Here is a 24,880-nt window from a genome sequence, read left to right as displayed (position 1 = left end):
TTGATTGAGCACGTAGGATTACAATGCAAAACCGTGTTATTATTAGTGGAGAAGGTTTATAAGCAGCTCGAATATATTATTCGATCTAGAACCTATAATTTAAATCATTTCGAATAGCGTTTACTTATGTAATTTTTTTGAATATTAGCTCGTGTTGGTGGAAAAAGAGGGCGATTATAAGCGTTAATTGACAATTAAAAATTTGAGTGAATGCCCTTGATACTAAGCCTACTTTCCCTGCTTATTATCTATATTTTCAACTAGATTTAAGCATTTTAGATTATTATCGGCAGCATTTATTATTCTTTAAAAAAATTAGGTCGTGGGCAGCCTTTCGTGATTTCTTTACGTTTAAACGACTTAAAAAAAGCACTAAAAATTCTCATGCCATAAAAAGTAAGCAATGATTGCAGACAGACCTTTTCAGGACAATTTACTGTGTGATATTAACACTGAACTTTTACACGCATTTTAACACCGAGGACAAACCAATTAATTCGGACTGCATTTTAATATCATTAGCACGAAACTGTGCATCACGAATTCCTACTTAACAGAACCCAGCCTCACTTTTAATAAATAAGAATTTATTCATTAATGAATAAATATAGTACAACTCATTTTATTCGACAAACTGTTTATCACGGGAAAAATTCATTGTCTTCACAAAGATGATGTGTTAATTAACCGTTAAAGAACCATTTATTACTGAAAAAAATTCACGGTTTTCTGAAAGATGATGTGTTTATTTGTTCATTGTTTTTGTAAATGTCAATAACCAGTGAATCACGAATCAACTTTTTTCACTTTCTCATATACATAGTATAGAGAAAGCATAATAAAAGTCAAAAAATTCGTACTCGATATTTTGATGAATCTCGGCGTTTTAGACCACCCTGAATTCGAAAAACACATTCTTGGAAAATGTCCGTCAGTCTATTTGTAACAAAGATAACTCAAAAATGATTCGAGCGAGATGGTTGAAATTTGGTATACGGTATTTACGCCAAATTTGCAGATATCTTTCAAATTTTAAGTAAAATATGTTGAAAGCAAGTACATCTGTCCGGCTGTTCAAATATAAATTATCACGATAATTACAAAATGATGGGAGCTAGATAAATAAAATTCGGTGCACAGATTTAAGATCATTAGTGTAGACACCTGTCAAATTTTGAGCCAAATTCAACAACATGTTGACTATCTGTCGGTCTGTACATTCATAAATAAGTAAACGCGATAATTAAAAAATCCAACGACCTTAAATACATCAAATTTAGTATGGGAATTTGTGATTACAAGTGCAGTTTTATATTAAAATTTTGTTTCAAACGATTGAGAAAAACGTATCCAAAATAGAAATTCGATTTTTGGAAGCTATTAACACTTACCAGGGATTAATCGCTAATAAAACTCGCCAAGAATAGATTCAGTAAAAATATTAAATTCATGCCAAAAGTTAATATTTCGTAACTATTTACGCCAGTGCCATGTAAGGCGTTCTCTGCCATAAAAGCTTTATAAGAAAGTATGCGAGAAATGTTTGGGAAGGCCACTTCAGTTGTTTTCACTTTTATTAAATTTGTTCAATATTTATAAAATAATACTTTGTAGTCTATTTTATTTTATAACTTCCAGTTGCTTTGCTTTGAAGTTTTGTAAATTAATATATTCATGGCGACATTACACTATTTTAATATCTTCTATCAATTAATTATCAATTAATCATTTAATTTTTTTTCTGTTTTCATTTAATAAGACAGATGCTACCAGGCAGTGAGTTTAAGGAGAAAAAAATGATTTTTAGATTTCTGTTAATAATTATTGCTATAAATTGGGCATTAAAAAGCAGAGTATGGCTAAAATAGAAAAATATGCTAATGATAATAAAAAAATACTAATCAATAAAAATGTCCTTTCCAAAAATAGCTTTTACTAAATTAATTGATTAGGCATATTTTTAAAGCATACGAAATCTTATATGTTTTCATTGATTGGCGCATATAAAAATAACATTGATTGATGGATGGATTGGATTAATACCCCACCCCATATTGAAGTTACAACAGCTATTCTGGTCCGTAGTTAACGACATTGAGCTGTCATCCCACTCCAGTAGTAGTGCAGCTCATGACGGCAAGAGAATAATAGTCCGAAACAGCCGTTGCAAAATAGTAATTTCAGCAAAAGTAGCTCAGAATTGCATAAATTCAGGCAATATTTTTTCATCGCATGCTCATAATTTGAAATTTTATTGAAAACTCCCTATCCTTAGTTGATTAAATATTTTTTATCTATTCTGAATGCATTTTATATTTTAATATGCTTTAATTAAATTAGCCCGTTTTTATGTTACTGTTATAAACATGCTAAAATAGTTTAAAATTTACAATTTTGCTTTTGGTGCTTCACTATGGTGGTTCGATACCGTAAATTAAAAAGAATTACACCTCCTCCTCCCCCCTCTTTATTACAATGGGCCATGGTGTCCCAGCTATTAAATTTTAGCTTCGAGAACAAAGGAATCCAGATTTGAAACCCTTTTCTACAAAATATTTTATGGCTGTGGATATGGTACATTTTAAAATTATCGTAGATGAAATGGCAAACACCCTGATTAGTTGTGGAATTTTGGAAAAGGGATGTCAATTCAGGTGTTATTCTTGTTATAAGACTACCCTCAAAATTACGATGAACGTCCCAAAATAGTCTTGTGCTGCTTTAATACGAAATTTAGAAGTACTAAATTAACATTTTTTTTAATTACAATAAAACTTGATTAAAACGAAAATGTCTGATTCAAATCCATCGATATTTCGGATCTGCTTTTTATACCTTGCATTTCTTATTAACACAATGTTAAAATTTTTTTCAATAATTATTATTTTGACTAATTCACAATAAAAAAACAAAAATTGTCAGAAATTCTTTTTTTCTTATTTCTGCATCGTTTTTGTCAAATCAATACATTATATATCTTGTTATGCAATAGCAGGGATATTTCCTGACACTTAATGACGAAATATTTTAAATAATCCATTTAGTAGCTTGCTTTCATGTAAAAATTAGATTAAGGATCGATTCTAGGTATTTTTTTTTTTACACGCTGTCAATTATGGAGATTTTGGAAAAAAGAAAAAAACATACCAACAAGATAATACTTGTTGATCGCACATATTATTAATAGTCTTCGCAGACACTTTCGATTTACGAGAGAATTAACGATCGGAACTGATAAAATCACGGCTTCCTTTTCTTAATTGAAGGAGCATTTCACTTTATAACAAGGGCTCAGTCTTCTCAGCGGGCAATTTCCGCACTCAATAGATATCAAATCTGTTAGATAGAACGAAAGTTGAAAAATGATTTGTTTATCGACTTCGACCCTGAACATTTCCTGATCTGGTAAAAAGATCTTAATGTTGGCAAAGTGATCTGAACATGAAAGTGAAATTACTCTACTGTTATCAATATATCATGGGAAAAAGTTGACACAAAAAAGGGAGTAACTTTTCTTAAAATTAATGGATTTGTTAATGAATGCAAACTGTCTTTTAACGTTGCTAATGATTTGGACATACTTAAGCAACAAATGCAAAAAAAAAAAAGTTTACGGATTTATCATAAACTTAAGTATTTATAAAAAGTTTTTTTATAATTTTATTGAAGGCTGTTTGAATATTGAATTATTGCGTAATCATCTAAAATAAATAAAAAATATCGCAAATAATCAAAACTCACTAAAAATTTATATATACAGCAGCATCTATTTACAATGGCTGAAGACATCAATTTAGAAATTAGATCTTTATAGAATTCAATCATAGAAAATTATCATTGAATTCACCAGCTAAAAATAAATTTGTAATAAAAGTAGAATATTCAAAATGTATGCAACATTTGCGTAGAAAACATATCTAACGTCTATCTGATTTCTTTTCACAAATACTACCGTAATATTGATTCATGCGTTGTTTATAAGGATGTTGCATTATTTTTTCCGGTTGCAAAAATCACAACATTGCTTACAAGAACATTATTCTTATATATAAGCAACTTTCATTCGATATTTAGCTTTTTTTTTTTTTTTTGGTTTGGATATTTTTTAGAAAAGTATCAACGATATTATTGGCTATATAATCAATCAGATAAAATTTCTCTATAAGAAACAGATTTTTCTATTGAGTGATAATTTTCCAAAAGCAATACATTAGGACAATTTTTGTTCTATTGTCCAATTATTTACTCTATTTACTCTTTTCTCAGAAAAACTTATGAGTAACTCAATAATATGAATTGACTTAATTTATTTAAAACATAAAATAAATTTGGAAGTGTGAAAGAGAATATTCTGGTCGTTAAGAAAGAATTAGTCGCAAATGATAATAAATATACAACGAAGTTGAAAGCGGAAGAATCCCATTAATTAATGAAATAAATAGAAAAGCGACAGCATGAATAAATATTTAAAAAAAACTTTAAACATTGTTTTATTTTATTTTTCACATATTTATGATAAATGAATTAGAAATTTCACAATTGAATACGATTTTCCCACACTCCATTTATTATTGTAAAGCACACCATATTACAGAACTATCTTGGCTTTTTTTCATTATTTTTTTTTCTGTTTTTATTATTTAGGAATCGTTAAACTTGAAAAATATGACAAATTGCTTCCTTTTTGCTACAAAGTAAGATTAAATTATATTTTTAATGTTAAAAAAACCGTTTCATTTTATTATACACCTTTGATTAATGAAAATTAAATTTAAAAAATATTATGTATATTTCATATTATGCAATTTTGAAATGTGAATAACTATACTAGTTCATTTATTTACGCTTTAGGATATTTCGAAAAGTTATAAAAACTTTTAATATAAAAAATTAAAACTATTTAATTCAATTTCGGGAAACTACGGCTCGCTTAGATATCAGGTCCGCTACAGATTTTAAAATAGTAAAATATCCTTAAAGCGATTAGAAATGACATATCTAATAGAAAAACTGTACTTTTAGAAATGAAAACATAGCTTCATTCATAGTATTAGTATTAAACAATTTATTTTAAAAATATTTATTTTGAGTTCTTATTGAATTTTATAAGAAATGACGATGCTTCACCAGTTTTTTTCTTTGCCGCTCCTAAAACGCTTTGCCCATTCTTAAGTACAAATTTCTTTGCTGCTCATCTGAACAGAGACGTGAATTATTATAAAATGAATAAAAATGTGAAATTTAAAGCACTTTTTAAAAGTGTCTCAATCAAAATTCTTCCACCATTCAAAGGTAATAAAGAATCGATTTTTATTGATTCTATTTTCTTTAAAATATAAGAAAAAGGCGTGGATCTAAAAGAAGGGTGATAAAAATTTCAGAATTAGAAGATTACGGATTTGAGACACGATTTCACCGAAGAAGCTCCCTTTATCTTTATCTTGCATTAAATCTATCGTTCAGAATAAAACATCCTCATTATAATGTGGAGAAAATGAATGGAAATGTATGTGCCGGTGGTCCTCGCGATCTGTCAAAATTTCAAAATGACGAGGTTCTTTATAATTTGATCATCGCGTAGTATTAAATTGAACATCTATTTAATTAAATCTAAACTTGAAAATCAGAGAAGATAAAAAAATATCGTAATTACTTTTCAAACTATAGAAATAACAAATTTCAGAGCGTAAAAATGTATGCTTTCTTTATCCAATTATCAGCTTATTTCATTTGCAATATGAGTGTCCTTTTTGTTTAAATGTATGAAGCCTGAAGATATATTTCATAGTAATAAAGAGAAAAAAGTTTTAGCTACTTTGATATAAATCACAAAAAAAAATCTTATAAATAAATATTAAGATACCACATAATATAAGAAAAATCATTGAAGAAAGAAAATGTTAATTAATCATGGAAACAAACTAATATCAATCGCTTTTGACAAACATTTTCGATATTTCATTTACCAATATTTAAAAATTGCTTTCCACATACTATACATTAAATAAATGTTACATTTTGCCACACGAAAAAAAAAAGATTTAAATATGATAAAAGGACATTACTTTTTGGTCCTTTTAGAATTTTTTTGAAGACAATTTTTGTTATAAGTACACAACATAATTTTTATCCAGAGTTTCATATATCCTAAGTCTTCTAAGAAATTACTAATAGAACATATTGTATAAACAAAGAAAAATGACTACTATTTTTGCAAAGCAATATACACTTAAATTACTCAAACTTCATCAACATAAAGCTTTTCTTTTTAAATTCCAAATTACAGAAAGTTTATATATATTTCCCTTAAAATACACTATTCATTTTCCGAAAACCATATATATAACTTCCGAATGACTGAACAACGAAAAATGAATTGAAAAAAAGAAATTAAAAATAAATTTTACCTTGTATGGTCCTTGCGAAAATTACAGGTAATCCCGCAGCTAGTAAATCCCGAAGAGCGTATGAACTTATTCTCACTAAGAACAGAGAACCTTCTGAAACAGAACTGGATGAAAAGATGGTAAGAAGTTGAAGAGCATCTTCTCAAAGTAGGCATGGATCCACGCCCTCTGGTGGTGAAAGAAGGAAGTTTGCGAGAAAAAAAAGGATTAGCTCTCGTTGATCGTCTTGTAGAAAGTGAGAAAAGTGAGACTGATCTGTTTACTCTAAATTGAAAAAACAGATTACCGTAAGATGTTTAAAAAATGAAATTAAGATGCTTAATGATAGGTTTAAATAAAATACGAGGTTTTTTTCCCTTCTAATAATTGAAATTCTCATAGGAAACTTTAATTTAAGATGTGTGCGCTGAATTATTTAATCTCTAAAACTGGGTTCTATCTTATTCTGTTATTTTTTTCAGCACAACTTAAATGATTAAGATCATTTTCTCTGAATTTTAAATGGTGCAAAAATATTTATGTTAAAGTGAGTAATAAAATTTATTTTGTGCTTTCTTACCTCTCCCACTAAAGAGGCTATGGGTAAAAGTTCATATATATATATATATATATATAATCAACAATGGTATGCCAAAATGAAAAAGGAAATATTTCAACGCTTACAGAAACTATCTGAAAAATTACGGAGTAAAATAATCTGTATTAATTTCAATATGTTTGATTTCAACTTGAATGGATAACAAGGATTCCATTACGTAGGAAGAATACAGTAGAAACTTAAATGAATAAAGGATTTAAATCAAATCTTACGTATACAATTACTTTTTTTGTTAAAACTGATTTTCATGGGGTTTTTTTTGTTAAATTTTCTTTCATTGCATAAAAGTTAAATTGGAAATTTCGATGCTAAATTGTTAACCGTCTAAAAAGAAAATTTCTTAGTTCATTAAATGATAGAATGACTTTCTGTTTACAAAATACATTTTGCTACTTACAAGTAATTTGTAAAATATATGTAAGCAGTATTTAATTCATAATCGAATCAATTTAAGTGACGTCATTGTCACATGCAGGAGAGAGTTTCTATCTTTGATTGATTTTTTAATATTTAGTTTTTATTGGCTTCGTATTAAGTTCATAACTCTGTTATGAATGCTGATCTTGAATCCGCTTGGTTTTATATTTCTTAATTATTTTTTAAACTTAGATTTTTTATTTTAACATATTTATTTATTCACTTTAAAAAAAATTTTACACGATGCTCAAAGGTGCAACCCTTTGTTGTACTTTTGACCAAACAGTTTTGTATCTTTAACCTGCATTATTATAAAAAAAAACAAATAAAATGAATTTCATTCACATAAAGCTATTAAATAATTATTTCTGATGAAATCTCGAATTTGCATACATAAAAACAAGTTACTTACAAGAGTTCGTAGTTTTTAGAAGGCTTCCTTCTTTTAAAATATATTCATTATGATACTATTTAATGCATGAGAAAAATCTTTACTGCACTTTAAAATTTATTTCTACTTTCAGAATTTTTTTCCAAACCTTTTTTATTAAAACAGCAGAGTTTGTTTTGAGTTCTTTTCTGTGTTTTTTTTAAAATTTTTTGGGCCATTATTTAATATCAATCTCTGTAAGACTTGATTTTTGGGACTGTCAGTGATTATTTGTTTTAATTTATGGTCTTTCTTTACTTGATCCATTCTACGTTAAACTTTAAAAAAAAATATATTTTTAGGAGATACTACTGATATGTCAACAGAATATGTAAACTGACAAGATTTGGGTCAGAATTTGTGTTGATGAATCAACAATGGCTGAATCATTCTTGAAATATAAATGTATGACGTCCGGTCAGTTACAAATGAAAGTAAAATCTCATCATTAGTAAATATATTCTTATTAAAGGGAACAAAACATATAACATCGAAATTTCATAATATTATTTGGAGTCATATATATCAATTTAGTCACACTTTATATGTAAGTATTTTTGTATATATCACTTGATTTAACAGTAGTTGTTAGTTGTAATAGATTTTGAATAGGTAAAATGCACCTCTGTCAAACGAAAGTATTTGATAATTGTTGGAGGAATGGTGATTATATTCACATGATAGTTGTTTTGTTTTCTCAATGACAGGAAGTTACATGAGTATTGAGATTTTCAAGTAGTAATAGTACAGATTGTTCAGAACTTGCTTCGAAATTAACTTCGAAAAAGCTTGTTAAAGTTTTAAAATAATAAAAAATAGCAGTTTTATAAAAACTTAATAGAAAAACCTGAAGAATTCAAAAATAATCTAAAGATTAAACCACGTAGAATTAAGATTATCAACAATACCATATATAAAATTATAGACTGAAATATTCTTATAACTAAGAAATATTTTCTTTAATTTTTCTGTAAAGGGTAAACCTCTGCAGAGAAATGAAAAGAGAATTTACTTCGGGGCCTAAGAAAATATTTACCTTCTCGCCATTGAAATATTCTTTTAAGACTGGATGGCATATAAATCTCTTGCAATAAGCTGTAAGACAAAGGATCATATAGAGATGGCACAGATAAATTATTATTCTCATCAATATATGAGAAAATGATCGTGAAGGAATCATTCACAGTTTTTATTAAATGAGAAATATTGCACCACTGATCTGGACAAAGGAATGACATATGCTAGTTAAAGATAGAAGGCAAAATTTTACATTTAAACCTCTATAATACATTTATGGTTTAGAATAGAAAAATAAGAGCTGGTACAAAATAAAATCATTAGTTTGCTTATAGCATACATGCACTAATACCATTTCTAAATTATATAAAAAAAATGTTATGAAGGAAAATGTTGTTTGTAATGCTTACTTTTTAGTAGTGAAATCAGATAAACATTTTATTATATTTCTTTAAAATAGAAACAATTTAAATCAAGCACTTAGTGGATAAATCTTTGCACTAAACACAAAAGATTTCAAATTTTGGCTCCTTTTACCAGCACAAACAGAAGTGACCCAAACTGGTACAGTCTCCTTTTATTATATAATATTTAACTACACATTGAAATTCCTGAAGGTGTGACACAACACTAAAAGCACCAAATAGAAGATTTACAATTGGTTCAAAGATCAGCAAATAAAACCGTTGTAAAAATAGAAAATTTTTAATTTTTAAAAACCTGCTTTAAAAATTATCTTTTTTTATAAGGGAAAAAGAAATTTTAATGCAAATTCTTATATTCAATATCCTTATATTATAACATATTTAGAGCATCAGCTGCTTTATTAACATCTAAAATATGGTTCACATATGATATCATTTATTTAATTTTCTGAAGAGAAAAATTTGATTTTCCTTAAACTTTCTGATAATATTTTGCAGGTTTTCTAATGATCACTTGCTGAGATTCCCAAATTTACTCAGAAAAATTTACTCTTTTCATATTTTATTCATAAAGTGACTATAATTAATTGACACGAAGCTCAAATTAAAACCTTTCTTATGTTTCATCCTTTTTGAAAAAATTTAACGTCGCAGCTTGTACTAAATTCTTTAAACATATTAAGATTTGAAGCATAATTTTCTGTTCGAAAAGTAATCAAAGATGGTACAGAAAGAGTCTTCAGGCGATTTGGCGCCAGTAGGCGTAACGACCAAATGCATTTAGTGCCAAATTGGCAGCTAATTTTATGAGTCTACCCTCTTTGCATCACGAGATGCGTGGTTCGCCTTTAAATATCAGGTTGATTAATTTAATTGAAGCATTGGAAAATCGGATTTCGCCGATTTTTAAAATTAGCGGAAAAGATAATTCTTGCATATGATATAACAGTATATACTAAATCGAAATAGCAAAAACAATCATGCATAAAAAAAGTAAATAAAAGCAACTATAAGTAAATAAAAAAGTAATTGACATTTTAGCTTTTTTTTATTCGTTCAACTAAAAAGCATTAAAGCCTACTCATGCATAAAAATAAAAACGTTTTGTTTCAAAATGTTAATGTCTATCGGAATCGGGTTAATAGCTATGTATATTTAATAGAAAGAAACAGACGAAAATGATTTGTAAACGCATCGTGCGGCTAAAAATGAAATTAAAAGTCCAAGAAAATAGTTCATCTCTACTACTGTTGAATGATCGCAACAATGCATTTCAAAGTTAATATTGTTTGAATGATTTCACATTTAGGTTTTCGATAAATAGCATTAAATCTACAGCGTTAAAATATGGACGCCTGTAAAATTTAAAAAAAAAAAAATTCAAACGCTGTTTAACTGTAGTTTTGAGAAATATTTGAAAGATGATTACTTTACGGTGAAAATGCAGGTAAGGAAAAGGAAATTGAAATAATTAAGCCTTAAAACATGCCGACAATAATCTATGCGAATAATAAATATAAAGTATGATAAAGTCGTGTATTTTTATAGTTATTTTAAAATTTTCTCTTAATTATACCATACCGACAGACATACCGACATACACAAAATATTTTCTCGAAGTATGTCTTATAGCTAAAACAAAAAAAGTTTTTATAAAATATATTTAAAATAGTTCTTTAAATTTATGAACTAGCGAGGAAAATAGTACAGAAATATAGTTATTAATGGTATTAGAAAAGAACAGTTTTTGAATTGAGAAAAAAAATATTTAAAAATAGGTTTGGAATAGTAATAAAATGCTATGAATTTTATTGAAGAAAAATATTAATCGATTTTTAATTTAAAATCAAATCAAACTTGTGAAAAATTCTGTCTTAAAAAGCATCCAAGGAATAACTATCTGTCAAATTTGGAACTATAAATCTAATAGTCTTCCTGGTAAGTATTTTATACTACAATTTTACTACGCATGTCGAAAGGTATAACTATAGATAGTAAGCAAGCTTCTATATATTATTATGCAAAAATTACATAAAATAACAGAAGCGAAATAAAAACAATTTAGAACAACTAAATAAATGTCAATTCAATATGCTATTTTAAAAGATGTCAGATTAAAAAAAAAATAAAAAAAATTGGAAAATTAATAAGAAAGATTTTGGCGCTTAAAACCCAATTACACAATACAGAACAAAGAGGGGGAAAAGCATGAGAATAGGTTAAATTAAATTACTTAAGCGATTAACCAAAAAGAATAAGAAAAGATTAAATTCTTCCATTTGAAATACCAGAAATATGATATTGTCTTGCTGATTAAATCATTTTATAAAATGATATTATTTCACTTCTATCATTATATTTATATGAAATCAAAAATGCGAATCTTTGACAAAAAATCAGTCATAAAATTGTGGTTTGATTTAAGTTACGAAATAAAATGTGTTGCAAAAAATATCCTGTCTACGTATTATAGTAAGTTAAGTGCTGTTGGTTTTAAAAGATTACCAACTAAGCAAATGACAATCAGTTTTCTGGGATTCAAGTATTAACAATTAGTATGTGAAAAATATCCTTACCTAGAGTTTTGTTATTGCTAGCAGTTCATCAAATTAGCATTCAGACTGAAAATTTGTTAATTAAGCTTTATTTAAAAATATGCATGCTTTAATTTTAAAATCAAAATTTTGAAGAAAATTTTAGCTTATAGCATTTGGAATAAGAAATTAAAAGGCTATTAAAATTAAACTTAAAGTGGTCTATCTGAAACTTTCTGAAGTTTAAAATAAATGGTTAACAAAATAATTAGTTAATTCGCCATCAAAATATATTCCTTATTTTCAATACTCACATTCAACATGTCTTCCATTGTTGTAACCTCCTGTACTGGGAGTAAGTATTAAGAACTGTTTATAAGTTCTTCGACGAATTTCCTTCTATTGTTTTAAATCATCGACTTTTCAAGGTGAATATGAAGGGCGATAAGTTTCTAATCTGCGCTTGAATGATCCAACAGTTCTTGATTAACTAACTTAATTAATTGTTGATATGAATAGTGTTTCATGCTTCAATCAACAGAAAATGCACAAATTTGATGCAATGCAATATTGATTGCAGTTGTTGTAGCAGACAAAAGTGCGTGAAACTACATTCTGCTGTTACTTAGATTTTTAGCAAAATTATTAATTTTTTAACAATGGTTTTCAGTAATCAAAGTATGCTTTTACAAAATGTGATATTTGGCCTTGCATTTTGAAAGAGGTCCAACTTCTCGTTTTTAGCCAGATTTGAAATATCAGCACTGTTCATAACATTAGGACCAGTGAAAGCAATCCATAAGCATATCGCTATGTTTCAGTTAAGCATAATCAATTTTATAAAAAATTTCTCACAAACTCATTGCTCTTCCATTTCCTAAATGCTAAAAAAACATAGTTCCATTCTTGTAAAAAGTGCAAGAGCGAATTCAACGTTAACGCCAAACAACGTCATAATGATAGAAGCTTTAGGTTGATTTGTTAGAATTCTATTTTAAAAGACCGACTTCTCCTTTGGACAGATCGGTTGCGATTCCGAGTTGGTAAATGAAGATTTGGTAGCGTTAATATGTTGATCGCAGTTATGGTGTTTCTAATGATTACTTCAACATTATTATATGATTTTTATATACTAATATATGGTGCCTCTTACAATTATTTCTAAACCATTAGAAATAATTGTATTTCTATTTCGAAAATGCTGTAAATTTTGTTAAGAATTAGAATTTAAGATGTTTGAGTCAATGAAGGTTATGATGAAAAAGTTACGAAGGCCAAATTTTATGCAGTCTTCCGATCTTTTTAGTATCAGGATATCTTTTTATGTTTAATTTTGTAATCAACATCTTAGTTATTGTTATTTTTAATTTTTAAATTATCAATTTGACATTTAAGGTATAATTTTTATAATTATTTACATTCTGAAATTGCAATTATAATTTTCTAATTTTATGCACGAGTATTTCCAAATAGCATCGTGACCAGGATTCATAAATATTTTTTATTGTCAAATAAAATGTCAGATTATTCTGTTCCTACCATAATATTAAACGTCAATTTTTGTTTTAAAAATTCATTTTTTTTTAGATTGTTCAAAATTAATGAGTTAACTTTAAGTAAATATTTTTCCATTCTCATGTAATCTAATTCAAAATGATTTCTAAGTGCAACGTGTTTTAAAATTTTGTAATATTATATGCACAACTATTGCATAAAGTTGTCGTAAAATACATCAAATCTTCATAATTCAAATTCATTAACAGACATCCAGAATCTTGTTAAGTGTCGAAAATAATCGAAATGGTATTCATTGTGCAGGCATTGTTGGTAAAATAAAGCGATGGAACCGCAAATATCTCTTAACTTATCAGTTGCGTTCTATGTGTATTATCTTTCAATGATTGTTCTCAACTCTTTGTTTGTATCAGGCTTTCAGCTACTTGCACAAATATTATCCCATTTAGTACGAAATGCTCAGTAATACTGTTATGATCACTTCATTATATTCACCGACATTCAGGATATCTAACAGCATTATGGATATGTCGCACAATATTTTGTGCTAATAACGATATTCCAAATATGTAATCATAAAAGAAAATACATCAACTTTAAGTAATCTTCGGTGAATAGGAGAGAGGATTGCCCTAAACATATTTTCACTAAAATTTCCTTAAAATAATTTATTTAATTCGTAGCACATTTTACAACAATTAAGTTAAGACATTAAATGCTATTATTTTTAAAACATTAATTAATCTTAATTCTAAAAAAATATGGAAACATTTTCAGAAAATCCCATTTATTTAAAGACAAATAAATGTTTTGTTAAATACTTGAAATAATCTGATAATACTCATAATTTATTACCTCAAGATCTTTATAAAGCGAAGAAATTGGAAATTGCTAGGGTTTAGGTTTTTTTTGCCTGATTTTTTTAGACTTCATGCCGATGAATCCAAATAAACATCTTAACCTGCAATTTTTATTTCATAGCTACACCTACATTTCTATTTTGAATTATAGCTTTCATACAACTCTGTAGATTACGGTAAGATTAACAGATGTTCCATTCTATATGATATTGATACTGAGAAGTTATTTTACTGTTTCTAAATACTTAATTAGGAGCTACAATCCAAATTCGAGAATCGTAATATCTCCTAGAAAAGCCCCAGGTTATCAGTGTTGACTTTCCTAAGTGGATGTTGTTCAGGTTCCTCATCAAATTCAGTTCTCCTCGAGGAATTCTCATTGCCTTTGCAAGTGGGGCCAAGAATGGGGTTCTCCTGATAAAAATTCCACTTGGACTGAGAGGCGCGGCAAGAAACGCGTTTTTCTAGCAAGTTCAAGAACCCGAAAGAACTAATTTGCTTTATCCACGGAATTTTACAGCACTTTCCCTGGCAGAGATTTCGGTTTCAGCCTATTGAATTTACATAGATGCTGCAATGGTACAAATTTATGCACATATATCATTCCAAAAATCGTTTTTCTTGCTTTGGAATAAAGAGTCATGTTTTCAGAAGAAAGACTAAAAGTAAATTCGGTATCATCCTAGTCATATATCTTTATGTGCCTGAATGAATAAAAAAATTAATGAGGAAATTCACTATGCTATCTTATAGACTTTTTGATGTTCTATTACATTTAATTCCGGTAATGATGATGTCCTATTGAATTAAATTCTGGTAAATACTTGATTTTCAGTATTTAATTCCCTGATGTGAAGTTCAAAATATCCTTTTTGGTGAAATTTTGGCAAGCGTTTCTTTTACTCATAAAGAGCTTTTTTGCTTTTTCAAGTGTAATCTCTCGTTCAATTTGAAATTTTTTTAAGGTTTATTAAGCAGCGTGAGCGAAAGAATACATTTATTATGTAACAATTCGAATTTCAAATAATTTGAATGAAGTAACATTATAGAGAAAAATTATGAGGTAAAAATTCTAAACTTGAGAGTTGCGAATATACCTATTTTTGCATCATTTAAACAGAAAAAACGAAATTTTGTCATTAAAGACAAATTTTGAAAGTTCATTATAAATTTATTATTCCTACAAAACTACATGAAACTACTATGTTTGGTGGGTTAATTTTACTTGATCTGTAAAGGCAGTGAAACACAGAGCGCCGGTATTTATTTTTTTTAAATTCTCCGATTGAAGTCGAGAGAAAAAAATCTCGATCTCTTCCTTGAAATCTGAAATCTTTTAATGCTTAAACACATGCTACCGTAAATAAGAACCATTTGTTCATGGTAAGATAGAACAAGATAGCTATTTATAGTTGAATTATAATTGAAATTTTTAAAATTAAGCTTAAAATAAGAGATTATTTTTAAACTTTGTTGAATTAATAGGGCCTGAATTTCACATACTTGGTCGAAGCCTTCTGAATTTTTTTAAATAAAAGGATTAACTAATACTGCTTATTCATTAATATTTCGGAAAGAACCTTTAATTATAATATATATATTTTTTAATGTATAATTTTTTCCATCTTAAATTTTTCTTCATATTAAATATAAAGTATCTTGATAGTTATTTCATTTTAGGTAGATGTTTGACAAATACTATCAACATAAAATGCAAAAATCGAACCGAAATGCTCATAACTAAAACTTTAAATAATCTGATATTGTTTTTAAAGTCTTTTTATTTATTTTGAAGATGCCTGGTAGAAATTTAATCGAGCTAATATACAGATTCTGCGTTGAGGATTGTTTTATTATAAAATGTCTTTATATTTTTAAACATTACAATAATCTAAGATTCTTATTTCACTTTGTACTTAGCAGGATTTAGTATCAGTAGAAAAAGAAATCGGATGAATTCTATCTCAACAAATCAGGAATCATATAAACACATTTTACAAATACAAGCCTACAAAGCAATTTGCCTGCATGACTGTGTTCCTTCTCAAAATAAAACAACGTTTTACACACCCAAATAAATAAACTCTTAACTATAAAACAGCGAGCACAATGAAGGCAAAGTTCTCGCACCCAACCCTAAAGTTAAGCCTCATTACTATGATAGGGTGCGTCAAATGAGGGGCTCCACACCGTTCTCGAAACGCCCATGCATACTGCCGATTCTACAAGTAAAATATTTTTAGCAGCAAATATAAGAACTACATTCAGTTCATTTTCATGAACTCGTTCTACAGCAGAAGAAAAAGAAAGGGGGAAAAAAAGGTGACGATTTCCCCCCCCCCTTCCTCTTGAAGACGTAACATTGTACTGTTTCTTCAATAAAATGTAACTTTTGCCCACTCGTTGCTCATACTTTCGCCAAACAGGGGGTGAATGTTTTTTAATCCTTGGTATTTGCTTAGGCGTGCCACCTCAGTTGATGTTGATGTTAGTGTGGAGGAAGATAGTGTAGGCGTGGTACTAAATAGAATATAAGCGCCCATTGCACACGGTTGGGTGACGAAATCTTGTTTATGGGACTTCTACTTACTGAGTTGGTTATTCTTTCACTTTAGTTGGTAGATCTTCTGTGTGGTATTTCAGAGCACTTTAAGAAAGGAAAGTTTATTACTTGTCAATAATTCTGACCTTGGAAAGAGGAAAATGAATGAGATAAAGCCTATGGTGGAAAGTGTCATAACCACCACCAGAATTAACTAGTTTTAGATGCTAACTCGATGTTAACTAAAGTTAAATGGATTTTTAAATTTAAATTCGAAGCATTTTAAATTAAATGGGGAGCACAGGACTGAATGCGAGCTAGAATAGAAGAAAAGAGTGGGGAGGTTAATGGACGAAATCCAAGTAAATTTATAAAATAACTAGAAGCGATATTGAGTAATTATTTACTTCTAAAAAATGCATGCAATTGCAAAAAACATGAATAATATATTTTGGCATCACTTTTAATATTTTTTTCTTCCATTTATTCATACGCATTAGTCCCATGAGGGTGAACATTCCATGCTTAATTAAAATAATCTTAGATCCCCAAGGTTACTTGGGATGACATTGTCGTATTCTTGCAAATAAAACGATTAGCAAAAATTAATTATCTTAAATATTTCTTTTCTTATAATCCAGTATTTGTGGAAAAATTCTAAGTATGTGTCATATGCGGAAAAGTAAAAATGTGCTTAATATTACAATCGATGCACATTTTTTTCAGCTCAAAAGATTATTCGATATAAATATTAAACACAATCTCTCTATCATTTAAAAAAAATTAAAATGAGAAAATCTATTGCTTTAATAATTTTTAAAATCTATTAGTTTTTCGAAAAATGACAGATTATCCCTAATGGTTTTTTAAAATCACAAAATGTTACTTTCCTCTACAGTTATCAATAATTATTAAAAATTATGAAAAGTTTAGTTAAATATTGTGAGTAACAACTTAAATATATGTTTATGTTATGGAATGTAGATAACCGACGAAACAACAACATGCCGCTGTATTTCATTTTTTTTTCTTACTGCGCATGCGTTTGTAGAATTTGGCGGGTTTTTTTTTTTTTTTTTTTTTTTTTTTGGCGTGAAAAAATTGATCACTTATCATAGATTAATTCCGGCATTTTTTGCTCTTTGTTTTTTTCTAATGCGAGGTTCTGTGGGTTTTTTTTTTCATTTTATTTGCCATTTTTTTATATAGTTTTCCAAATTTAAGTGTATTGAATTTTTTTTTTATTTTACCGTATTTTTTTGCGTAAATATTCATCGTTTTAATAAGATACGCAGTGAAAAAAAATCCAGGGATGCCAAAACATCAATTTATAGCCAAGCATGCATGGAATATCCAAATCTGTCTTATGAAATTGTGGCAAACATAAATCAGTTTATTTCTACGCATGCGCTATCTACTGGCCGAGTGTAAACCTGGTATTGAAGAAAAAAATTTCAGTTTGAGTAAGGTAAAAGAAATTTTAAATGTCTTTCTTTCCTAGTTTTGGTATTTTTTTTTAAAAAAAAATTACGTTTACTAAGTAAATCGTGAGAATCACCATTTTGTTTGCTGGCGCAATACTGCGCATGCACAAAGGATTCAAAATTTTTAGTTAATAAAAAGCTATTTATTGAATCAATTGTCACGATTTCTATTCTAAAAACTTTCTTAAAATGTTCAACGCTACAGACGAGATATCTTGTCTTTCAAATATTTCCAATTACAGGTTTCTGTGGACTAACATTTGTCTCTTATGCTAGTTTAGATAGGTTGATAGATATGCATTAGAAAGTCCAACCTATCTAAACTAGCATAAGCGACAAATTTTAGTCCTCAGAAACCTGTAACTGGAAGTATCTGAAAGACGAGATATCTCGTCGATAGCGTTGAAAGTGTTAAGATAAGAAATATTTTTTAAAAAAATTTGGAGTACCTTTTTCGCAGTTTGAATTTTTATAGAGGATATGAAATTTGGTATTTTAGTTTTATTTATAAGATTGAAAAGTAAACTTCATCCAAAGCTAAATTTTTTTATAAAAGTATTTTGCCTCATTAAATTTTTAGTGGCTTTATTGATAAGTAAAAATACAGGAAAACTCGAAACGTTTTGTTCAAATTCGTTTTTATTTTTATTTTATTTATTTATTTTAGTTTGGGAGAAAAATATTGAAACTGAAATTGTCTGGGAAGAACATGGTTGTTCAATTTAAACAGTTGGAATTTTTTTCTTTTTATACAAATCCTAATAACTGTTGTAACTTGTAATTTAAAATGTCGAAAATTAACATAAATTGTCCTTGATTAAGAAAAATTAGGCTCCTTTCTCTTTTTTATTTCTACATAGGTTATTCTCCCATCTTTGTTGACATATCTTCTGCAGATTTTATGTGAATCTTCCATAATAAAATTCCTTGTTTAACCATTGTTTTGAATTGCAGAAGCAATTTATAGGCAAATACAAAACCGATGCAATATACAGGGTGTTGCCGAATTCAACCGACAAATTCAGAGGGGTGTTAGTAGGCATCAAGGGGATAAAGAATCACCATACAACATGGGGTCCCAAACGTTGTTTAGGGGGTGAAAATCGCAAAAAAATAGGGAGTCAGCAAACTGTTGGAAACTGTAAAAAATTAAACGTTAAAAAAATAACAAAAATAACAAAAGGTGTTTCAACAATGAATTTTTTTTAAGTGAAAGCACATTCTTAAAGGCAATTTTTCATGTAAGTAACATTCCGATTTGAGGAACCAAGGGGTTGTAAATTATTGAAAACGAAAAAGTAGTTTAGAACCATATCTGCAAAAATATTAAAACTTTAAGAAAAATAAAAGTTTGAAAACTTAAGTAATTTTATACTCTTTAATTTGATATAAGTCTGTAGTGTGAAAATTGAGGAGGTTTTAACATATTCAAGAAAAACTAAAATGTTTGCCGGGAAACATCGCTGCAACATCGGCACCAATGTTTACAGAATGTATTGTAAAATTCTATCGGAAAAATTCTGAGGAGTAATAGTAGTCACAAACGACGGTGAAAATTTATTTGCTGGAATACAGATACAGCATACATTTACAGCACAGAAATTTTAACATAAGAAAGGGGACGATGAGAAACTTTTATAAAAATTGCTCAATGTTGCGGACGCGAAGGTCATTACACAACCGACACCGACGTTTAAAGGACCACCGGGCACGCTTAAACATACCAGGTGTGCTTGCGATTTCTCCAGCAGCGACGACGATCCATGCTACGAGATCTTTCAATGTATCCAAAAGTATCTGATGAACAAGAGATTTCATATGGCCCCAAAAGAAGAAATCAAAGGGATTGAAATCCGAGGAACATGAGGCCAATCAACAGATCCTCCACATCCAATCCACGTCCCAGGATATGTATCATCCAGGTAGTTAAGCACAAAATTCAAAAAATGCGCTGGTGCACCATCCTGCATTAACCACATGTTCTGGCGTGCAATGGCCGGTATTTCCTGCAGTAAATCTGTAAGGACGTGCTGCAAGAAAAAAAGATTCTTTGAGCCACTGAGGCATTCGGGCCCAGCATTTGGCCTCGTTATTTTGAAGGATCCTGTCTCCCGCAACCGTCTATTAATATTTGCAAAGTTTGCTGTTTTGTGGACAACGTCTACTTGGATATTGCTATTGGTATATTCTTTGTGCTAGCCGTCCATTACCATTCGCTCGGTCGTAAATTATGATAATGCATATCCGCATATTCGGCATTCGTGAAATCTGACATGTTGTTTGTGAATGAAACTTATTGACAATCAATTCTGCACTGATCTTTAATGAATACAAGCTGCTTTTATATTCCTCGAACCATCAATTCTGCAATGCTCGCTGCTTTTATATTCCTCGAACGCATAGAAAATTTAGATACGAGAAAGCTTCTTCTCGACTACCTTGTTCCAAATCCTTGCATTCATAGGGCCATTCTCTTCGCCAGGCTAATTGTCTCTTCGATGTATGTTTTTGCGATTTTCACAGAATAAACGTCTCCTGCGACACTATGTTTTTATGATAATTTTTCATCTCCTTAATGTCTACTATCACTTCTCTAAATTTACCTTTCGAATTTGGCAACACCCTCTGTAAACATCGGTACCGATGTTGCAGCGACGTTTTCTGGCAAACATTTTAGTTTTTTCTTGAATATCTTAAAACCTCCTCAGTTTTCACACTACATATATCAAATTAAAGAGAATAAAATTCCTTATATTTCCAAGTTTTTATTTTTCTTAAAGTTTTAATATTTTTGCAGATAAGGGTTCTAAACTACTTTTTTGTTTCCAATAATTTATGACCCCCTGGTTCATCAAATCGGCATGTTACTTACATGAAAAATAGCCTTTAAGAATGTGCTTTCACTTAAAAAAAATTCATTGTTGAAACACCTTTTGTTATTTTTTTATTAATTTTTTACAGTTTCCAAAAGTTTGCCGACTCCTTATATTTTTGCTATTTTCACCCCCTAAACGTCGTTTGGGACCCCATATTGTATGGTGATTCTTTATCCTCCTGATGCCTACTATCACCTCTCTTAATTTGTTGGTCGAATTCGGCAACACCATGTATATTTTTTAACTCTTCTTCCAAATAGTGTCAACAACTTTTAAACACGATTTTTGAATTCTATGCATCTTTCAAAAAAATTGAAGTTTATTTAAATAAGGCTTCATAGCTATATACTATTAGCTTCATACACTATTTGTTGATTTTGAAAAATAAAATAATAGTAAAAAACTTCTTATACAACTTTACAGGCTCTATAAGAAAAATGTAAACTCAAAATGTTCAGTTCGAATGATTAGATTTATAAGTAGAAAATATTGTCAGAATTTTCTTCTAGAATTTATATAAATTGTCGAATTATGTTGATTGTCTAAATTATCAAATTATGTTGATTATCTAAGTTATCGAATTATGTTGATTATTTAAATTATCGAATTATATTGATTAAATTATGTTGACTATCTAAATTATCGAATTCTGTTGATTAAATTATATTGATTATCTAAATTATCGAATTATGTATAATCGAATTTTTTAATTACTTTACAACTAAAAGTGCTAATTAATTACTTTTTTTCTTCTCTAAAATGGTAATTCTAAAAATGATTAGTATAAAAATAATAGTGGTTGCTTAGTTGTAAAAAAAATTCGAAAATGGAAGAAAATAAAATTAAAAGTTTTATTTTTGACGGTTTAAGAATCAAAAGATATGGAATGGAACAATAATAAAAGGTTTAATAAATCGCAATCGATTATTTACTGCTTCTATCTTTCAAAGAAATCAACCTTTATTTCTAATACGAATGCAGTGGCGATTCTAGCATATAATTTTGAATTCTGATAACATTTTATCGTATCTAGTTCAGTTTTGTATCATTTCACTGCTTACATTTTTGCCTTTTTTTTTAACCAATAGTGAATAGATTAATGTTTAGTTTTTAAAATAATTTATAAATAAGTTACTTTAGAAACCAAGGAATTTGACTCATTCTAAAATGAAGTATTTTTTCATTTTTGGAAAATATATTAAAACATGAAATTCCACTATTTCGAAACCTAATTTTTCACTGAGGAAAAACATTACGTCAAAGCACTTGATCGTTTAGAGGATAAAATGCTTTGGTAAAAACTCGAAACTAAAACTGTTTAATCAAATCTAATGCAAAATATTTTTAAGAATTTTTTAAACATTCTAGTTAGACAGACAGACTACTATAATTTGATGTGATAAATTAGAATCTGTTCACTTTTACTAAGATAAACAGGTGAAACATAAACACAAGAATATTTTACTTTAGCTATTACTTTTATCCTAATAATATATATTTATATATTTTATAATATAATTAATTTTAGATTTAATGTTTAAGAAACTCTTTACTCTAGTTAAAAACAGCTTTAAAAGACATCAGAAAAATAAGTTTTAAAGTTCAGATACGTATACTTACGTGTGATTCAATAACAACTTCCAGGAAATAAAAAACATTTTTTTTTTTTTTTTTGACGTTGCACTTTCTGATCTAAAATTTCGGAAAGGTAAAAAAAAGAAAAAGAAAAAAAGAATAAAATATAAACATACCATTTACATTCCACATATACAATACCAAATCTTTAAAAAAAATGACAGCTACAAATGAATAGAAAAAGTACACTTCTTTAGCACAACCTTTAGGTAAATGACAAGTTAGTTTTTTTGAAAAATGGCCTATTCGAGAAAAATGAGTGCTATTCGAGATAAAATAAAAAAGAAAGACGAACCAAACATTTGATCGAAAGCATAAAAGTTTATGACTTAGGTCAAATGATCAAAAAAAGAAAAAAAACCTACTAGGAAAACAAATGCAAACGATTTCTTCGTATTCCTCAACTCTTTAGAATAACAAAAATGCTAGACCGAAAAGTTCTCGTCATATTATTAAAAGAATATTTTAAATTTTCAAAAGCATTATTAAACTACATATCAAATAGATATATTTATATGTTTTGAAAAATAACAGGAATCTTTTAAATAACTTTAATAAGATTTTAAAAAATGTATGAAATTATTTTATTCTAAAGATTAAAATTAAATAATAAATTCCGTTCTAATGATCCGAAAAAAATCCGAGTATCTTCCAACATTGCTATTAAATAAACGAGATTTCGTATTCAGTTTATCACTATCATTTATTTAAGTTCTTTACTTTCCGTTTATTATTTATATTAATGTATTTCTTTTATTCCTACTTTTATTTCTACTTTCAAAATGTCATTGTTTGTTCAGTTTATAGTTGTTTTAGACATTTATCTCTCCGTTCTTATTATAATAAATTGAAACTGATTTAATCGGAATCGATTCAGATTTATCAGGTAAAGGATATTTCTGGACTTTTTTTTTTATTAAACTGCAATGCATGGTATTGTCTTCTTTATAATTTTAGAAAATGTAAGAATGTTAAAATAAAATATTAGAAATTAATCTCTATAAGGGATTTACTCATTTATTTTTATTGAAAGGATTTATTTCAACTAAATGAATTTATTTTTATGAAAGATTCACATTTTCATTCTTTTTTTTCCCGAATAATAAATGTTCTGAGAATTTAAGTCAGTTCAGCGGAATAATTTCATCAAATAATATAAGTAAGTTATTTCAATTTTATGTAAATTATTATTTGTACTCTTTTTTTCCATAAAAATATATGTTTTATCGTCCCCAAAAAGACACAGAAAAATGAAATGATGTAAAAATTTATTTATAAATTAAATATAATTTCCAAATTTATCAATTCAAATGTGTTACATATCAATTACTAGCAGCACAGGCGAAGTGTTTCTTCCAATGTTATTTTTGAAATATGAACTCCCATTTGGTTCTATTACAAACCAAGATAAACAAGCGAAGTGACAAATCAATAACATCCGAGCGAATGGAAAATATTTAGCTACTTTCTACAAGAAATCTGGAAGAAAATTCTTAACATTATCACAAAAAAAAAAATCAATAAAAAAAGGCTTTTCAACCTTTCTTGCTTTAAATTAGAGATAAATTTTCCATTTATTATAGTTAAAAAATTGAAAAGGTAATGAGATTATATATTTGGATGCATATATATATTCAAAAATTCATATTCTTGAAGTTTTTCCGGAGGTAACTGGCTGTATTTTAAAAATTTATCGAAATTCAATTATTGAGAACTACAATTATTTATTTTATTCTATGAGGCATAATTTGTTTACAATCTTCAGAAAGGATACTATGATCAAATGCAAGCAAAAAAGTCACACAAAACATTACAAGATACTAAATAAAAAAATTTCTACAGCAAATTTTAAAATTAGGGTTTCAAATTAATTTAATCAGCTCTACAATTAACTCCTTTACAAGTGCGATTGTTTCATCTAAAGAGCAGACATATCCTTTTCGTAAATATAGAAATAAGTAAACCGACTCCGTTTCATATAAAATCATTTCTTTCCATGTTTACCCAAAAATGTTCAAAAATATTTTGTTGCTCTCATTTTTCTCTAATTTATAAAGAATGTTTCTTCGAGTTTTAGTAATTTTGAAAAATATTTTTCTTTCATTACGTTGAAATATCACGGAAAAAATCTGTAGAATTA

The 24,880-nt window shown here is 28.1% G+C and overlaps 1 protein-coding gene across 3 annotated transcripts in view; it reads right to left on the bottom strand.

Moving 5' to 3' along the window:
• LOC129984355 (uncharacterized) overlaps positions 1-12,836 on the bottom strand; it is a 158,682-nt gene extending 145,846 nt beyond the window's left edge. Inside the window, exons 1-3 of one of the 3 annotated variants that reach the window (XM_056094224.1) lie at positions 12,143-12,836; positions 8,889-8,947; positions 6,408-6,575 (exon numbers count right to left, since the gene is read on the bottom strand). The gene's annotated coding sequence lies outside the window, so the exon portion shown is untranslated. Of the gene's footprint in view, positions 1-6,407; positions 6,672-8,888; positions 8,948-12,142 lie in introns of all 3 variants that reach the window. The other 2 variants (XM_056094225.1, XM_056094226.1) reach the window with 2 other exon arrangements.
• Between the last annotated feature and the right edge of the window lie 12,044 nt (positions 12,837-24,880).

Source organism: Argiope bruennichi, chromosome 9 (assembly GCF_947563725.1).
Source record: "Argiope bruennichi chromosome 9, qqArgBrue1.1, whole genome shotgun sequence".
Classification (NCBI taxonomy): Eukaryota; Metazoa; Arthropoda; class Arachnida; order Araneae; family Araneidae; genus Argiope; species Argiope bruennichi.
Note: the sequence above shows the minus strand (reverse complement) of the source record. Positions and strands in the feature narration are given on the sequence as shown.